Genomic DNA, 17,275 nt, shown 5'->3' with positions numbered 1-17,275 from the left:
AAAAGAGAGATCTTGACTAAGGTGAGAAACCGTGACAGCTTCTGTTAACATGCCTGAAAAATGTGGAGCTACAAGTGTACATACTACCATTTTAAAGAGGGAACGCTTTACCACAGGGGCATAGATATAGTGAAACACTTTAGCTGGTGTCTGCTGTAAGACATTTGTTCTCGATTGCATACAATCTTCCAGAGAACAGGTAAGCCGCAGCCCTCTGCTGAACTGGTTAGAAACAATCACTGTAGCTCTCTTAGGACAAGTCATTCAACATAGTTGTGGAACTCTTGTCATGTTCTTGGAAGCCTAATGTCTCTTGAACTACTTGAGAGTTTCTCACACTAGGAGACCTGCCACCCCAAATGCTCCCTCCTAGTGTCCTTGCTGCTTAGGGACAGACCCGAGATGTAGCCTCTAATAGCCAGATACTAGAGACAGATTCAGAAAGGAAAGGGAATTCATTGGGTGGGACCCGTCTTAGAACATATTCTTAGGCTGCTGAGTTTAACAGGCAAAAAGAATTGATGAGAATAAAGATCAACACAAATTTTAATTCTTATGCCACGCTAATTCGTGGTTATTAATGCCACATTTACCAACTTGTTCATAATCTCTGAAAGCAAGAAGTTTGTTACAAAATTAAAGTTACCAGAGTTTTTGCAGGGGCGGAGGTGGGGAGAGGGTACAAGAAGCTTAAGATTGCTTAATAACCCTCACTGTTTTGTTTTGTTTGTTTTTTCCTTCTCCCCCACTCCCCTTCCTTCTGCAAATTTCAGCATTTGGGAGAATCCAAGTTCAGTGGTAAGTCTAGAGGCATAAATCTACCTTAATTGTCATTCATCCAAGCCCTACCTTCACAGTGTTTAGACAAAGTAGATACTTAGATTCATGCATAATTGAAGTTTATCAGAAATAGAGCCTGCAAGATTGTTACTTGGGAAAAAGACAAGTTAACAAGGCAATAGAAGCAGCAGCTGGAATATTGAGATACAGCAGAGCAGTCATGGAGGTCTGGAGGTCCCATGAAGATGCACAAAAGTCTAATAGGACTGAAGTGTGAAGAGTTCAATACCCAAACAGTAGAGAAGACAAGGTGAGTAGAATAACTGGGTTAGTTGCTTGGGAAAACAGAGTGCAAGCTGTTAACCACCCATTAATGAGAGAGTAGAAGCAATGAACAGTAAAGTTAGTCAGGGGTTGAAGGCAGCATTTTTATAACCATCCTATCACCTCTTCATGTAACAGAACTAGTATCTGGCTTTGGACCAGATATAGGGTTCAAATCCTAGTATGCCTTACAAGGGAGACTTTGGGCAGTCAGCCTCTGAGCATCACTTACAAAAGTTGTTAACTATCTAGGACTGAGTAGTTGAGATTCATTTAACTGGCAGTAGGCCAGCACCTACATGCCTTCTCAGGTAAGTCAATAGAAATAGAAACTGACTGTCGTAATATCTCAGAGAAAGATTTCTACATCAGTTCTAGTTTGTCAGGTGACAGGTACTGATTGCTTCACTGAATCAGACAGGTATTCTGTTAATCCTATGTAATAGTAAATTCTAGACCAATTTAAGTGCATACATGTATCAAGCAACAGCCATTAAGTGATTTTAGCTTATTAAAACAACCCAGATCTATTAAAGCCACAAAAGAGGGAAAAGATGGCAAGATATGTACCAAGAGATGTTTATAGCAGATTTATACCACATTTTTATGCCTATTTGATCATTTAGTCTGAAGCAAATGTGTACATGACTAAGCTCATGACAGTTAATCAGTCATCTTGCCACAACAAAAGCTTCCATTCACATAATGGTAGATTCTCCATGTTACTCACAATTGACATTTGAGACAGTGTACCCAGGAACCAGGTAAGCAGACACAACATACAGGAAGTGACTATTCCCTTAAGATGTCTAGCTTCCTGCTGAGCAAGATAGGAATGACACCCACTTGATTAGTTGTAGTTTTGGCTTATTTTAGAGATTGTTTACTATTTATATGCTGCCTAACCCTTAACTACAACATGATGAAATGTTTGTTCTATCAGTACATTATAGCAAGTCATTGTCAGGGCAGTTTAGTTGTATACATAAAAAATACTTAACCAAGAATGAATAATCTCTGAGGTTGAAAGACTGATGAAAACCTCTGGCCCTCAAGTTTTCTTTAGGAAATGAAGCCACTCTGGACCAAAATATGTAAAGCATTCAGAAAAGTATAAAGACTTAGCTGCTATTGTTACTATTCCACACATGTCTTATATAGCCATGATCCTGATCTATTATTCACATATTTGATCAACATGTATGTAGACTGAAAATTCTTGTTAACATAAGGAAAAGGAGGAACCAAAACCATCAATATCCATTAGAGTTAAAAGCAAATGGTAAGATGGATTGAGGAGAGGGAATGGAATGAACAAAGGAGGTATGCCAGACGTGGAATAAGTCAGCCAAGAGTAACTAGTGTGGAGACATGAGAATGGAACCAGGAGAATATATAAAGAAACCAAACAGAAGGGATCCAACCCCATGGATCCCACTTTAAATGGACCACAAAAGCAGGATAACTTCCAGTTAGGAGTCTTATACAACCTAGTAGAAAGAAATGAATTGAAGCTGCATTCAATGAAGAATTCACTGTAAAGTAAACTGAATAGAGACAAACCTTGTTTCCTTAAGCTGAATCTGATGTTTAAGCACCTATGTTGCCTAGATTGAGGTTCCCGTGGCATCTAGTCATCCCATCAAGTTCATCCAGTGATCAGATAATCTTCCCCACCCTTGAGAGGGGTAGAGGAACCTATCAAATAAGCATTCTAAAATACACCTAATTCCAACAAATAGTGAGGATGGGTGAACAGGAAAGTAGGCAACAGGTAGCACTTTAAAAAACTTCCAAACACCCTTCTAAACAAGTGGATCTATAAATTCAAATTGTTAGCTATAGGGACATGCCAACTACCAACCAAACCAAGTTGCAAAGATTCAGGCAATTCCTTTAACTAAATGATATAATAATAAATATTATTATAAAGGAATTCTGAATTCCTTTAACTAAATGATCATAAATGAAAACAAACCCTGTAAAATATAATTCCAAGCTTTCAAGTTCGTGAACTTTAAAGAAAAGACCCTTGTGAATCATGGTTATCTATTTGAAGAAACCTTGTTACAAGATCATTAGCCATTTACACCTATCTTGTAGATTCTTTGGACAGGGAAAAACATTGACTGGACTTCATCTGTTAGCATTACCTAAGGGAGACAAGCTTGTTATCTGACATTTGGCAGTACAGCAGGTTAAGTTTCCTGCAGCCTGTTAAGTGTTGAGTCAAGTCAAATACCGGTCAGCTTCCTCATGCCTAGGTCCTTTGTCTATTGTGTTTAGGTATTTATATCAAGACTGGTTCTGTTTCAATAGTCAAGGGCACTTACATAAAAGTAAATGTGTAAGAATTGCCTTCACCCTAAATCAGTTCTGTGGCCAGTCCCTTCGATTTGGTATTTCAAAGTAATCATTACATTAGCTTGAGACTGCGGTTGACATTTACAGACTTCTTAGACAAATGTTTATTGCTGGAATAGTGCCCAAAGTGCTGGATAGAGGGGACCACTATTACTTTATTCTAGGAGATCTGAACTTTTCAAAATAGCTCTCAAAAGAACAAAGCGAGTACTGCCTGTAAAAACAAAACAAAACAAACAAAAACAGTAACTTCCAGTAAAAGCAGGTTAAGGTAACTTGACAAAGCTTTTCAGGTTGTAAAAAGCTTTCCGGTTTCTATATGAAGAAGTAGTTGTCTCTCCAAAGCCTAACTTCTAGTGGCCCACAAGGTGAAGGAAACCACTCTTGCATCTCTATTGGCAACTACTTATGAGTTGGCCCAGCCTATTATATAAACTAACTGGTTAGAAACTCCTAGAAAATGCTTTACATATTATACATAATTTAAAAACAGCCAGACAGAGCCACATACAGTATTTGTTGAGACTCATTGCCCTTACTATCAAGAAACAACCCAGAAATGCAGCAGTGAGGAAAAAGCACCTGAGCTTCCAGGTCAAATAGAACTGTCAACATGTGACCAGGTAAATGGAATCCCGGCTTCCTCAAATATATTATGGAGTAACAAACACCTAGAAGCTTAAGGTATAATTCTTAACTGGGAAAAAAATCCAAGATATTTAGCAACCAAGTCAGTGATATTATATAGTAATAGTGCCAAGTGTTAACAACTTAAATTGTTTTGGAATAACTTCTTGAATGATTTGGAGTTACTATAGTACAGCTACCAGCTGAGTGATACTACTCCTAGGTATGATTTAACAAGAGCTAGTACCTCTAGATAACTTCTCCTTGATTAGGCCTCTGAAGAGTTGTTGCAGCTCTAGGGTGGCTGGGTGATCTGCACACAAGAGGTGATAAGCAGGTATCTGCATGCTAGCTGTCAGTCTGAGGTCTATATTTTAAAGTAGCTCAAGACCTAAAAATGACACAAGTATACCCCTCCTCCTCACAATGCTGGGAAGTTGAGGAATCTGGCAGGTGTTGCACATGCCCACTCAACCACCCCCATGGCTCTCAATGGTGGCCACATGGACAATCAAGATCCACACTGACATTGCTCTTAGGCTCCCGTTCTAGTGGCTAGCATAGCACTAAGGGACCTGCAGTCTTAGCAAGTAGATAGCTTTCACCAATTATGAAGTATTCCCTTAATTAGCACACAGTAAAAATACTGACTCTGCATCTATAGCTGTTCAAATATGCCACAAAGCTTCACATTGTGTATTACTTGAGATGGTATATACCTCTATACCTCTAAAACAGGAACCCCTGATTGCTCATGTTTTAGCCCTCTATGACTGTGAGCATGATAACATCAAGGTCTACTTTGTTGACTTATACCTACCATCACCACCTCTCCCACAGTAGCAAGACCTCCACAAGAGCCCTCCTCATTATTTCTGGGCCTCAGATAGGCTTGTAAAAAAGTTGATTTCAGTTCTGCTCTGGCTGTATTTAGGTCAACTGCCCAAAAGCTCCTGAGGGAAGTGCTACTGGATTAATGACTTCCTACCTTCTAGATGTGCCAAGGGGATCTGCGTTCTCTTCATTTCACCACGTGAGAACCAAACTATGGTTTTTGTGTTTGTTTTTGTTTTTTAAGATTTCATTTATTTATTCATGAGACACAGGCAGAGGGAGAAGCAGGCTCCATGCAGGGAGCCCAACGCGGGACTCAATCCTGGAACTGCAGGATAATGCCCTGAGCCAAAGGCAGGCGCTAAACCACTAAGCCACCCAGGGATCCCCCCAAACTATGGTTCTCAAATGAAGCTACTGCCTTGCTTCCATACCACATCAGACACCTTGACCCTACATAGCTGCCCAATTTGAATCGGGGGTTCAGCATTACCACAGCTTTCTGACACTGGTCTGAGGAAAAGATACCTTCCCCTTTCTTCACCTTCCTACTCCCAACACAACATCCCCTTGGAAAATTTAGATGCCTCCAAAGAATGCAAACACCTGGGGGGGGGGGCGGGGAACTAGCCTGGTTGTTCTGAATTCCAATTCAAACTCAGTTTACTGGGATCCCTGGGTGGCGCAGCGGTTTGGCGCCTGCCTTTGGCCCAGGGCGTGATCCTGGAGACACGGGATCGAATCCCATATCAGGCTCCCGATGCATGGAGCCTGCTTCTCCCTCTGCCTGTGTCTCTGCCTCTCTCTCTCTCTCTCTGTGACTATCATAAGTAAATAAATAAAAAATTTAAAAAAAAAAAAAAAACAAAAAAAAAAAAAAACTCAGTTTACTTAGAGAGTGCTGAGTAATGAGTTGTGTTATAAAGATTTCCCCCCTATTATGGAAAACTTAATTCAGTTTGATATCCATTAACATTGGTCCTTATACAAGCACTTCCCCAGTCCTTGGTAAAGTCCCTTATAAACGCCTATGCTTCTTTGGTTGGCTTATGAGGGGTTTCGGTAACAGCCTATCACTGAAGAGCACCTAGCTTAACTGGAGTGTAATTCAGCCCAGTATGAGGCAACTTCTCCCACAGTGGGAAAAAAAAAAAAAAAAAAAAAACAAACCCTCTGGTATGTATTCTACAGGTGGTGGTGAGGATTGAAGGCTCTGTTAAGTTAGATATTGAATGCTTAAGTACTTGATCTCTAAGATACCACTAATTAGAAAATCCTCCAAAGGTAAGCACCATATGTAGTATTTTTCTGGTATTCTACCTAGAATTACTAGGAGTTACTACAACTAAGTTTTAGACTCTGTGCTTTGGGTACACATGACATTGAAGATTCTAGAACAAAGTTTGCCAGCAATAATCAGATAAAGTGCTTGCTAGGGGTGTGGAAGATTGCCATATTGCTGAAGGATGGTTAAAGACAATCATTCTGACAAAGTCCAAGTCAACAGTTAAATGGTTCCAGGTGTTCTGATTCCTGGGCATTCCCCTTTTGAAAGGTTTACAGTTACCTGACAGCAATACCGAAACTGCAATCTACACAGGTCATCTTAGAACAACATCTAAGACAGTACATTCAAGCGCGATAGTAGATCCCCCCCACTCCCTGCAAAGTTACCTTTTATCTATTCCAATAGGACAGCCGCTTGCCTCTGGGCACTTGAGACAGGCTAGTCTGAATGGGAATGTGCTGTTAAATTTAAAGTGCGAACTAAACTCCAAGGAGTACCAAAATATAGCCCTTTATTACATGTTGAAATACATTTCATCTATTGAGTTAAAATTAAGTTTAATGGAGTCACTATAACATTTAAGATTATATATAGTATGTGGTTTGTACTTGTGCTTCTCATGTCTCTCGGACAGCACCATTCCAGGGTCTTCTAAAAATTCTTTATAAAGAATGTACCAAGTACTATATGATTTAGAAGCTTTCCACAAATGCTGTTCTGGAAGTTGAGGGTTCTTCAAGATGAGAACTATATTTCAAAAGACAAGATCACAGGAATTGCTGTTTATACTACAACCCATTTACCTGGGAATTCCTAAACCTAGACCTGAAAACAAAGTGTTACATCAGTCACTTTTTTTTTTTTTAAGTTCAGTTAGCCAACATATTGTACAGCATTAATTTCAGATGTAGAGTTCAATACTTCATCAGTTCCCCATAACCCTCAGTGCTTATCACATACCTTTAATGTCCATCACCCAATTACCCCAACCCTCACCCACTTTCCCTCCAGAAACCCTGTTTTCTAGAGTTAAGAGTCTTTCATGGTTTGTCTCTGATGATTTCCCATTGTTTTCTCTCCCTTCCCCTATAAGCCTCTGCACTGTTTCTTGTATTCCACATGAATGAAATGACGTAATTCTTTCCAATAGACATTTCACTCAGCCTAATACCCTCCAGTTCCATCCACTTCATTGCAAATGGCAGATTTCATTTTTTTGATAGCTTAGTATTCCATTTTGTATGTATATGTATGTATATATACACAAACACACACCCCACATCTTTTATTCATTCATCTGTCAGACATCTCAGCTCTTTCCTTAGTTTGGCTATTGTAGACATTGCTGTTATAACCACGGGGTGCAGGCGCCCCTTCAGATCACTATATTTATATCTGTGGGGTAAATACCCAGTAGTGCAGTTGCTGGGTCATAGGGTAGCTCTATTTTTAACTCTTTGAGGACCCTCCACACTGTTTTCCAGAGTGACTGTACCAGCTTGCATTCCTACCAGCAGTGTAAAAAGGTTCCCCTTTCTCTGCATCCTCGCCAACATTTGTTTTCTGTCTTGTTAATTTTAGCCACTCTGACTGGTTGAGGTGGTATCTCATTGTGGTTTTGATTTGTATTTCCCTGATGGCAAATGATGTTGAGAATTTTTTCATGTGTCTGTTGGCCATATGTAGGTCTTCTTTGGAGAAATGTCTGTTCCTGTCTTCTGCCCATTTGATTGGATTATTTGTTCTATGGGTGTGGAGTTTGAGAAGTTTTTTTTTTTTTTAAGATTTATTTATTCATGAGAGACACAGAGAGGCACAGACACAGGCAGACGGAGAAGTAGGCTCCATGCAGGGAGTCTGAGGTGGGACTTGATCCTGGGACTCCAGGACCACGCCCTGGGCAGAAGGCAGGCGCTAAACTGCTGAGCCATCCAGGAATTCCCGAAAGTTCTTTATAGATCTTGTATACTAGCCCTTTTTTGGATATGTCATTTGCAAATATCTTCTCCCACTCTGTAGGCTGTCTTTTAGTTTTGTTGACTGTTTCCTTTGCTGTGCAGAAGCTTTTTATCTTGATGAAGTCCCAATAGTTCATTTTTGCCTTTGTTTCCCTTGCCTTCAGAGACAAGTATAGCAAGAAGTTGCTGTGGCTGAGGTTGAAGAGGTTGCTGATTGTGTTCTCTAGGATCTTGGGAGTTTCCTGTCTCACATTTAGGTCTTTCGTCCATTTTTAACCTACTTTTGTGTATGGTGTGAGGAAATGGTCCAATTTTCCCAGCACCATATGTTGAAGATACTGTCTTTTTTCCAGTGGATATTTGTTCCTGCTTTGTCAGATTATTTGACCATAGAGTTGAGGGTCCATTTCTGAGTTCTGTATTGTTCCATTGAATGATGTGTCCTTTTTTAAAGATTTTATTTATTTATGGAGAGACACAGAGAGAGAGAGAGAGAGAGAGAGAGAGGCACATAGACTGAGGGAGAAGCAGGCCCCACGCAGGGAGCCTGACGTGGGAGTAGATCTGAGGTCTCTAGGATCAGGCCCTGGGCTGAAGGCGGTGCTAAACTGCTGAGCCACCCGGGCTGCCCTGATGTGTCTATTTTGTGCCAGTACCATACTGTCTTGGTTACAGCTTTGTACTATAGCTTGAAATCTGGCATTGTGATGCCACCAGCTTTGCTTTTCTTTTTCAACATTCCTTTGGCTATTTTGGGTCTCTTGTGATTCCACACAAATTTTAGAATTATTTGTTCCAGCTCTGAAAAAATAGGGATTGCATTGAGTGTGTCGATTACTCTGGGTAACATAGAGATTTTCACAATATTTATTCTTACAATCCATGAGCATGGAATGTTTTTCCATCTCTGTCTTCCTCAATTTCTTTCATAAATGTTCTCTGGTTTTTAGAGTACAGATGCTTTACCTCTTTGGTTAGGTTTATTCCTAAGTATCTTATGGTTTTTGCTGCAGTTGTAAGTGGGATCAACTCAATTTCTTCTGTTTCATTGTTAGTGTATAAAAGTGCAACTGAGGAGCAGCCCGGTGGCTCAGTGGTTTGGCACCGCCTTCAGCTCCAGGCGAGATCCTGGGGACCCGGGATCGAGTCCCACGTCGGGCTCCCTGCATGGAGCCTGCTTCTCCCTCGGCCTGTGTCTCTGCCTCTTTCTCTGTGTGTCTCTCTCATAAATAAAATCTTAAAAAAAAAAAAAAGTGCAACTGATTTCTGTGCACTGATTTTAGTTTAGTTTAGTTTTTTTTTTTTTTTTGTGCACTGATTTTATATCCTCCTACTTTGCTGAATTGCTGTATGAGTTCTAGGCAGGGATCCCTGCCTAGGGGTTTTATTGATCTTATTAATTCTTTCAAGGAACCAGCTTCTAGTTTCATTGATCTGTTCTCTGGTTCCTTTGGTTTTTATTTCATTGATTTCTGCACTAATCTTTATTCTCTTCTCCCACTGGGTTTAGGCTTTATTTGCTGTTCTTTTTCCAGGCCCTTTAGGTGTAAGGTTAGCTTGTGTATTTGAGACTTTTCTAGTTTAAGAAAGTCTTGTATTGCTTTGTACTTCCCTCTTAGGACTCCTTTGCTGCATCCCAGAAGAACCATTGTGTTTTCATTTTCATTTGTTTCTGTGAATGTTTTTAATTCTTTAATTTCCTCGTTGACCCATTTATTCTTCAGTAGGATGCTCTTTAACCTCCAACTATTTGAGTTCCTTCCAATTTCCTCTTGTGATCGAGTTCAAGTTTCAAAGCATTATGGTCTGAAAATATCCAGGGAATAATCCCAATCATTTGGTACCTGTTGAGACCTGATTTATGATATAATGTCCCTTTTCATCCCTTACTGAAGTTATGTTTTTTTTTTTTTAAGATTTTATTTGTTTATTCATGAGAGACACAGAGAGAGAGAGAGAGGCAGAGACATAGGCAGAGGGAGAAGCAGGCTCTATGCAGGGAGTCCAATATGGGACTTGATCCCTGGACCCCAGGATCAAGCCCTGAGCTGAAGGCACATGCTCAACTGCTGAGCTACCCAGGTGTCCCCAGTCTTTGATTTAAAATCTAATTTGTCTAAGGATTGCTACCCCAGCTTTCTTTTAATGTCCATTAGCATGATAAATGGTTCTCCACCCCCTCATTTTCAATCTCTAAAGGACCTTGGGTCTAAAAATGAATCTTATAGACAGCATATGAACGGGACTTATTTTATCTGATACCTTGTGTCTTTTGGAGCATGTAGCCCACTTACATTCAAAGTAACTATCAACAGATAGGAAATCAGTGCCATTGTATTACCTGTAAAGTCATTGTTTCTGTATATGGTCTGTTCCTTTCTAGTCTGTGTTACTTTTGGGCTCTCCCTTTGCTTACAGGATCCCCTTTAATATTTCTTTCAGGGCTAGTTTGATCAAATTTTCTGTGATCTGGAAGCTCATTAGCTAGCTCTCCTATTCTGAATGACAGCCTTGTTGGATGAAGTATTCTTGGCTGCATATCTTTCTCACTTAGTGCCCTAAATATATCATGCCAGCCCTTTCTGACCTGCCAGGTCTCTGCAGCTCTGTCTGCTGCCAGTCTAATGTTTCTACCCTTGTAGGTTAAGGACTTCTTGTCTCCAACTGCTTTCAGGATTATTTCTGAGATTTGCAAACTTCACTATTATATGCCAGAGTGTTGATCTATTTTTATTGATTTTTGGAAGAGGTGGTTCTCTATGCCTCCTGGACTTAAATGCAGGTTTCCTTCCCCAGATTAGGAAAGTTCTCAACTATGATTTGCTCAAATATACATTCTGTCCCTCTCTTTTCTTCCTCTGGAACCCCAATAATGTTTCACTTTATGGTATTACTGATTTCTCAAAGCCTCCCCTCATGATCCATTTAGTTTTTTTCTTCCTCGAATTATTTACTTTTCCATCATTTTGTCTAGGTCATGGACTTTTCTGCCTTATTTACCCTAGATGTTAGAGTGTCCATTTTAGGCTGCATCTCAGTTAAAGCATTTTTACTTTCAGCTTGATTACATTTTAGTTCATTTCTGCACTAAAGGATTCTCTAGTGTCTTCTATGCTTTTTCAAGCCTACCTAGTAGCTTTATGATTGTTTTCCTAAATTCTAGGTCTGACCTATCTTTTCATCAATTAGATCTATGGTAGAGTATTACCTCTGGTTCTTTTGTTGTGAATTTCCTTTTCTAGTCATTTTGTCCAGAGAAGGGATGAAATGAAGGGGGAAAAATATATCAAAAGTATCAACCATGACTCCAGAAAAATACACACTAGACAAATCTGAAGATATCCAAAACCAAGTAGAGAAAAAAAGAATATAATCTCACAAGTGGACAAAACATGGTGATAAACTTGGGCCTGGGTATATTTTGGTCTGTTTGTTAGAAGACACTTGATACCAAGATTACAAAAAAAAGAAAACCCAAGTAAAATCACATACAGTGAAAGGAAGCCAAAAAAATGATCTATAAAATATAATAGTTAAACTTAAAAGACTTAAACACAAAGTTGATAAAAGAAACCAGTAAAAAGGGGGAAAAGGCTTTAAACTGAAAGACTAAAGACTCAGGGAAAAAAAAAAAAAACACCTTGATTTCTATGTATGATGTTCCCCTAGTACAGGAGTTTTTCAGTTCCGTGTGATTCGTACACTTGGTCTGAGCCTAACCTTCTGGCTGGTCTTGGGGGAGAGACCTGTTGCACTGCATCTCAGGTGTCTTTGCCTGGGCAAAGTTCTACCACCCCGGGGGGCAGGCTCAGTGTAAGCTGCTTCAGGTTGCTCTATGTGGCTTTTGTTCCCTGAAGGCTTTCTGCTGCAGCTTTAGAAGATGAGAAAAATTAAAATGCCAGTGCCCCTATCTCTAGCCCTGAAGCTGAATGATCACAGCTCCCACTCTGCAGAGCACCCTCAGGGAAAAGCAGTCAATCAACATTTGTGTCCTGCGGGGCACACATGCACCAATCTTCCCGGGGGAAGGAGGGAGGCATTCTGTTTGCTGGGCCCTTGCTTGGAGAGCAGTTGCCTGATCATGTCACAGCTCACAGTTTATGGCAACACCAAGCCAAGAGCCTAGTCCTGGGCTCACTGATTATAGCTGGTTTCCCCTGCTCCATGCCTGGAAACTGCTGCTCTCAGGCACCCCCATTCTTTCCATGACCCTGGGGATCCTGACCACACTGTCCCACCTAGGATTCCACCTCTTTTTGCCACCTGAGCACCTTTCATGCAGGGACTTTCCTCCCTGGAGCAGACTTTTGAAGGTTCCAATTTTGCACTCTGCTGCTACATCACTTTCCCATAGCCAGCTGACAGAGGCTCCCTCCCCTTGCAGTTTATCTTCCAATACATCCCCTCAGATTCACTTTTCTCACTTCCCCACCTTGCAAAAAGTGGTCGCTTTTCTACTGTGCAGCAAGGCTTTTCTTAGATCTCAGGTTGAATTCATAAGTGTTCATCATTTGATGTGTAGGTGAATTCAAGGTACTTAGATGAGACTCCTCTGACATTTTCTCTCCACCACGACATCAGGTCTCTTTTGATTATTATTCCTTGTACTTTAGTTGATCACCCCCCATTTAAACACCCCGCAGGGAATTCTCTGAATGTTTCAGAAACCTCTCCTGTGATACCACAGGCCAAAACCTAACCTGGACTTTTCCGTGGTTCTCCTTCAGCTCAAAAGTTGGCTTTGCTTCCACCAGACCATGCCCTGGGGAAGTGAGACCGCATTTTGTGGTCAGTAGTGGGCCTTCCTGCTAGTGCAGCAAAGCTTCATTCATTTCACTCCATACTTAGTCTTCAAAAGCCCTTTCTCTATCACCTAGTTGAATAAAATTGTGCCTGGATTAGACACCAAATTTTAAACCAGGGCTTAATGGCTTTTATTGTAATGAGTTTAGGCTAAAGGAGAAGTCTCCAACACTTTCCAAAATTACTTCAAAGAATAACAGACTTGAAAGTTGGTTCTGATTCTCCCTCACCTTTTTCCCTGGAGAATTATGCTGTAACTGATTAAGCACCCTGAGCCACAGCTGGGTGCTAAATTCCTTTATAAGCCATGCTGTAAGGTTCCTGGAAGGCAACACCTCCCTTCCAGAGTGCGCTCAGCACAGGGGTGTTGAATCTAGTTGCCTACAGACCAACCTCACATAACACACAAGCTTCAGAGAAGAATTGTTTGCTCGCAGCCAGTCACTTGCACTCATCAGTCTCGGGACCACAGCTCTGGTTTGGGAGGTGAAGGAAGACAGACCTGGATAAACTCTGGCCACCACAGCTCACACCCACAGGCCTCTGCAAGATTAGTTCCTTGGAGGAAAAAAATGCCAACCTTTGGAGTTAAATACAATCAGGTCTAGACGTGAAAGGGCTCTTATATATGTAAATGACGTATCAAAGGAGTCCAAACTACAGTGAAGGCCAAAGCTTCCCAGTGAGTCTTTTCTCCAACTCCATCTCCAGACCTCAGACTCAGCACTACAACACACATCAACAGAAGCCTGAAGACCCAGAGTGAGGTGATTTCTACTTAAACTTAAGTTTGCCATAGGAAGAAAGGAGATTGGGCCTAGAAATGGAGTTTCCTAGAGGCATCCTGAGAATTTGGAGAAGTTAATGCTGTAGTCATAGCTGCAAGCTTGAGGTATCTTCCTTAATAAGGACTGATTTTTTTATTTTTTAAAAAAATTTTATTTATTTATTCATGATAGTCACACACAGAGAGAGAGAGAGAGAGAGGCGCAGAGGGAGAAGCAGGCTCCATATAGGGAGCCCGACGCGGGATTCGATCCCGGGCCAGGATCGCACCCTGGGCCAAAGGCAAGCGCTAAACCACTGCGCCACCCAGGGATCCCAGGACTGATTTTTTTAAAAAGCTAATGAGTGGCATTTTTTTCCTTCAAGCTTAAGTACTGTGTTTAAACATATTCAGACTATATTCCCCAATATCTCGGATGTTCTCTGGGCCCACTGGGGCAGTAGGCTGGTAAAAGCATACTCCCCTGCTGCTCCTAGAGCAGCCTTTTCTTTGCTATGCATCAAAATTGGGGGGGAAAGATTCAAAAGTACTTATTTGAATTAGGATATCTAATATTGCCTCACCTACAGGTAGATTTACGGCGGTGGATGTGGAGGTCTTGATATTCAGAGGGCTACTTTTAATAAACTACTGCTGAGAAACTAACATCGTCTCCTAAAGGCACAAGTTTTAGTTGATCTGGTAACAATGTCTATCATCGAATTCTCTCACCATTGACACTTTTCCTACTTTTCTTGCTTAGTTCTTGTCTGAGTGGCTGATTACCATTAAGATAAGGATATGAGTCTGACTAAGGACACTTTAAAGTTTGGTGCTAATAAGATATAGCAAACAACCAGTTTCCTAGGAAAGTAGAACTGAACTCTGGGGTCGAGCAGCTCTAGGTAAACAGTGGATACTAGGCAGAAACCCAAGAAATGAACCCAAAATGGTCTTGACACACTGAAGAATTTCTATTAACGCCACCCTGAGGGCTAGTCAGGGTTTGACTTACAAAGAGCTAAATCCCAGGCAAGTTTTAAGAGACAACTTATGAGGTTTGTGGGCCAGTGGACCGGAAAGCTGACTGCACATCAGGCCAAAGCTCAGACGTATCCACACAGATGAAGTGCCCTAAAGCATAGCCAAATTTCCACTGGCAGGGGAAAATTCTGCACTATTACAGGTCTTATTCTAAAAAGAAGTTTGACATTTAAAAAGCTTAATGTTATTCAACCTCTTCTTGCCCTCTCCAATTGTGGTCTTAGTTACAAGCTTGTCTCCTAACCCTTCATCATACCCTAGTTCGCCATACCCTAGTCTGGCTACTCCAGAAGCCTGTGCAGTAACACCTACAGAGATACCAGTTGCATGGAATTCACCAGCAGTTGAGTCCTTTAAGCAAAGAGTAGGTGTCAATCATTTTGGCCCGCATTTCTAAGGTGAGAAAGGCAAACTTGTGTGTCTCTAGTAAGTCAGTTTTCTATTGAGAGGTATTTTGTCCAGTAATCCACTGAAGTATTTTGTAGGTTTGAAGTTGTGTATATGGTTTGTTTTTTTGTTGTTTCCGTTAGCTTTTATAGTTAATGAAGCTCACAGAAGTGGAAAGGAGGCTAGTAGACAAAATATATATGCACTACCTCTTAGACTTCATTTATCTTTAACTGAATACTTGGTTGATCATTAAGTCACTAGCTTCTGGAATTATTAGAGGCAGAGAAGTTTTGCTATCAGTAAAGAGACAGTTACAGGTGAGAACTATACAGGATGAATAATGAGAAATTGGTTTTCAGGGTTAGGCAGCCACAGAGAAGCTAAGTCTCTCACTGCTATCCCTGGGCTTCATCTTGCTGAGTTCTGCCACCCCACCCCCAACACCCCAGTTCTAATTATAACCATTAACTAGCAGCATCCTTTGGAAAGGCTGGGACTTAAGATCTCATATCTCATCTGTCAAGTGATTCTACATTAAGCAGATTGCCAAACCCAGAACTGCACATCTTTGAGCCCAAGATCTACAAGGCAAGATATTTGTTCTTCTTGAGCCCTGCTTCCCTCATAAAGTACAGTATTAACAAAATTAACTCCCCATTCACGGAAGTATGAGGATATGTAACTTGTCTGCCCTCATCCCCATTTTTTCCAGATTTTTCTTAAAGCAGGTAGACACAGGTGTTTAAAGTTACATCATGATTTTTATAAGAAACAAGTCGGCACACAGACTGCAATACAATTGATGCCACATTATCCCTTTTCTCCATGACAGACACTGGTTTCTCAGTAAGCTCAAGGAAGCCTCACAATTCTCATGGTGCCCTGGGTAACCATTTAAGCAGATGGGTAAATGGTAACCATTTAAGCATTTAAGCATTCCTCACTATCCCAACCGCCAAGGCTTCATTCCGTTCACTCATCAGTAAAGTGCTCTCAAATAAGCAATCCTGACATTAACTGAAGAGCCCAAAGAGGAGGTAATACATTCCCCCTCAACTCCACATTCAAGTAGGTGAGTCTCAGCCCGCGGGTTTTGCATCCTTTTCAGATCAGACAACTGCTTTCTCAAGGAGTGTGGTTAAAACCCGTAACTCCCTGGTAAGAAGACTCAAAAGCACATGGTGAAGTTCACTTTAATCCTTTACTAACAGATCACTAAAGACCCTTCCTTCCCTTGAAGAAAGGTAATTCAGAAATACCCTACATTTTTTGCCCATGACTTTCACCCAAGCCAAACTAACGCTAGTCTCTAAAGCAGGGAGAAAGTAGTTTTCCCTCACTTTCTGCCTTTACTTTAGACAGGAGTTTCCAATAGACTTTACGACTCCCACTAAAGGCTAGAAAGAAAGGATTTGGAAAATTTTCATGAAGAAAGCAAGATAAGTGAATTTGCTTTAAGCATAGAAGCCATGTACTTTTAAAGTTTTATACAACTGCAGTAAGGTAGCTGGAAGAGTGATTTTGCTGAAGCATCTTTTAAGCTGGAGGTTAAACAAACTAATTAGAAGCAGGTGGCTTCTCAGATTCAAGCATTAAACTCAGAACTGAGGACTCAATGTTAAGTTTCTCCAAGGACTCCCTTTAGGAACCCCAATAATTAGAAAATTTCTCCTCTGTATTTCAAGGAAGACATGCCTGATTAAAGGACTTTAGGAAGGAACTATAACTTTGTAGGAGATATTTTCTGTCTGCAAACAGCTGGTTTTATGTTGTTTGCTTAGGATTTCTTTGTCTTTTTTCTTCACTCACCTTTCATTTCTAAAGTAAGCTACCCAAAATTTTCCTTGAGACCTAGAAGTTTGGTTCTTTCCACTCACCCCTTCTTAATCAGCAGAGAACTTCCCAGCTACCAGTACGTCTGTAAAACTTTAGACTATATTCTCTCACTGACCCCCTACTAACACCTGCAGCAGCAGCAGAGCAAAAAAAAAAAAAAAAAAACCCACCTCAGGCCGACTCTCTTCTGTTTATACTCAAAGCCCCGCCTTCATCTTGGGTGCAGACCAATGAGAAGACCTAGGATCTATTGCTGCTCTG

Source organism: Canis lupus, chromosome 32 (genome assembly GCF_003254725.2).
Source record: "Canis lupus dingo isolate Sandy chromosome 32, ASM325472v2, whole genome shotgun sequence".
Taxonomy (NCBI): Eukaryota; Metazoa; Chordata; class Mammalia; order Carnivora; family Canidae; genus Canis; species Canis lupus.
This window is presented reverse-complemented; position numbering follows the sequence as displayed.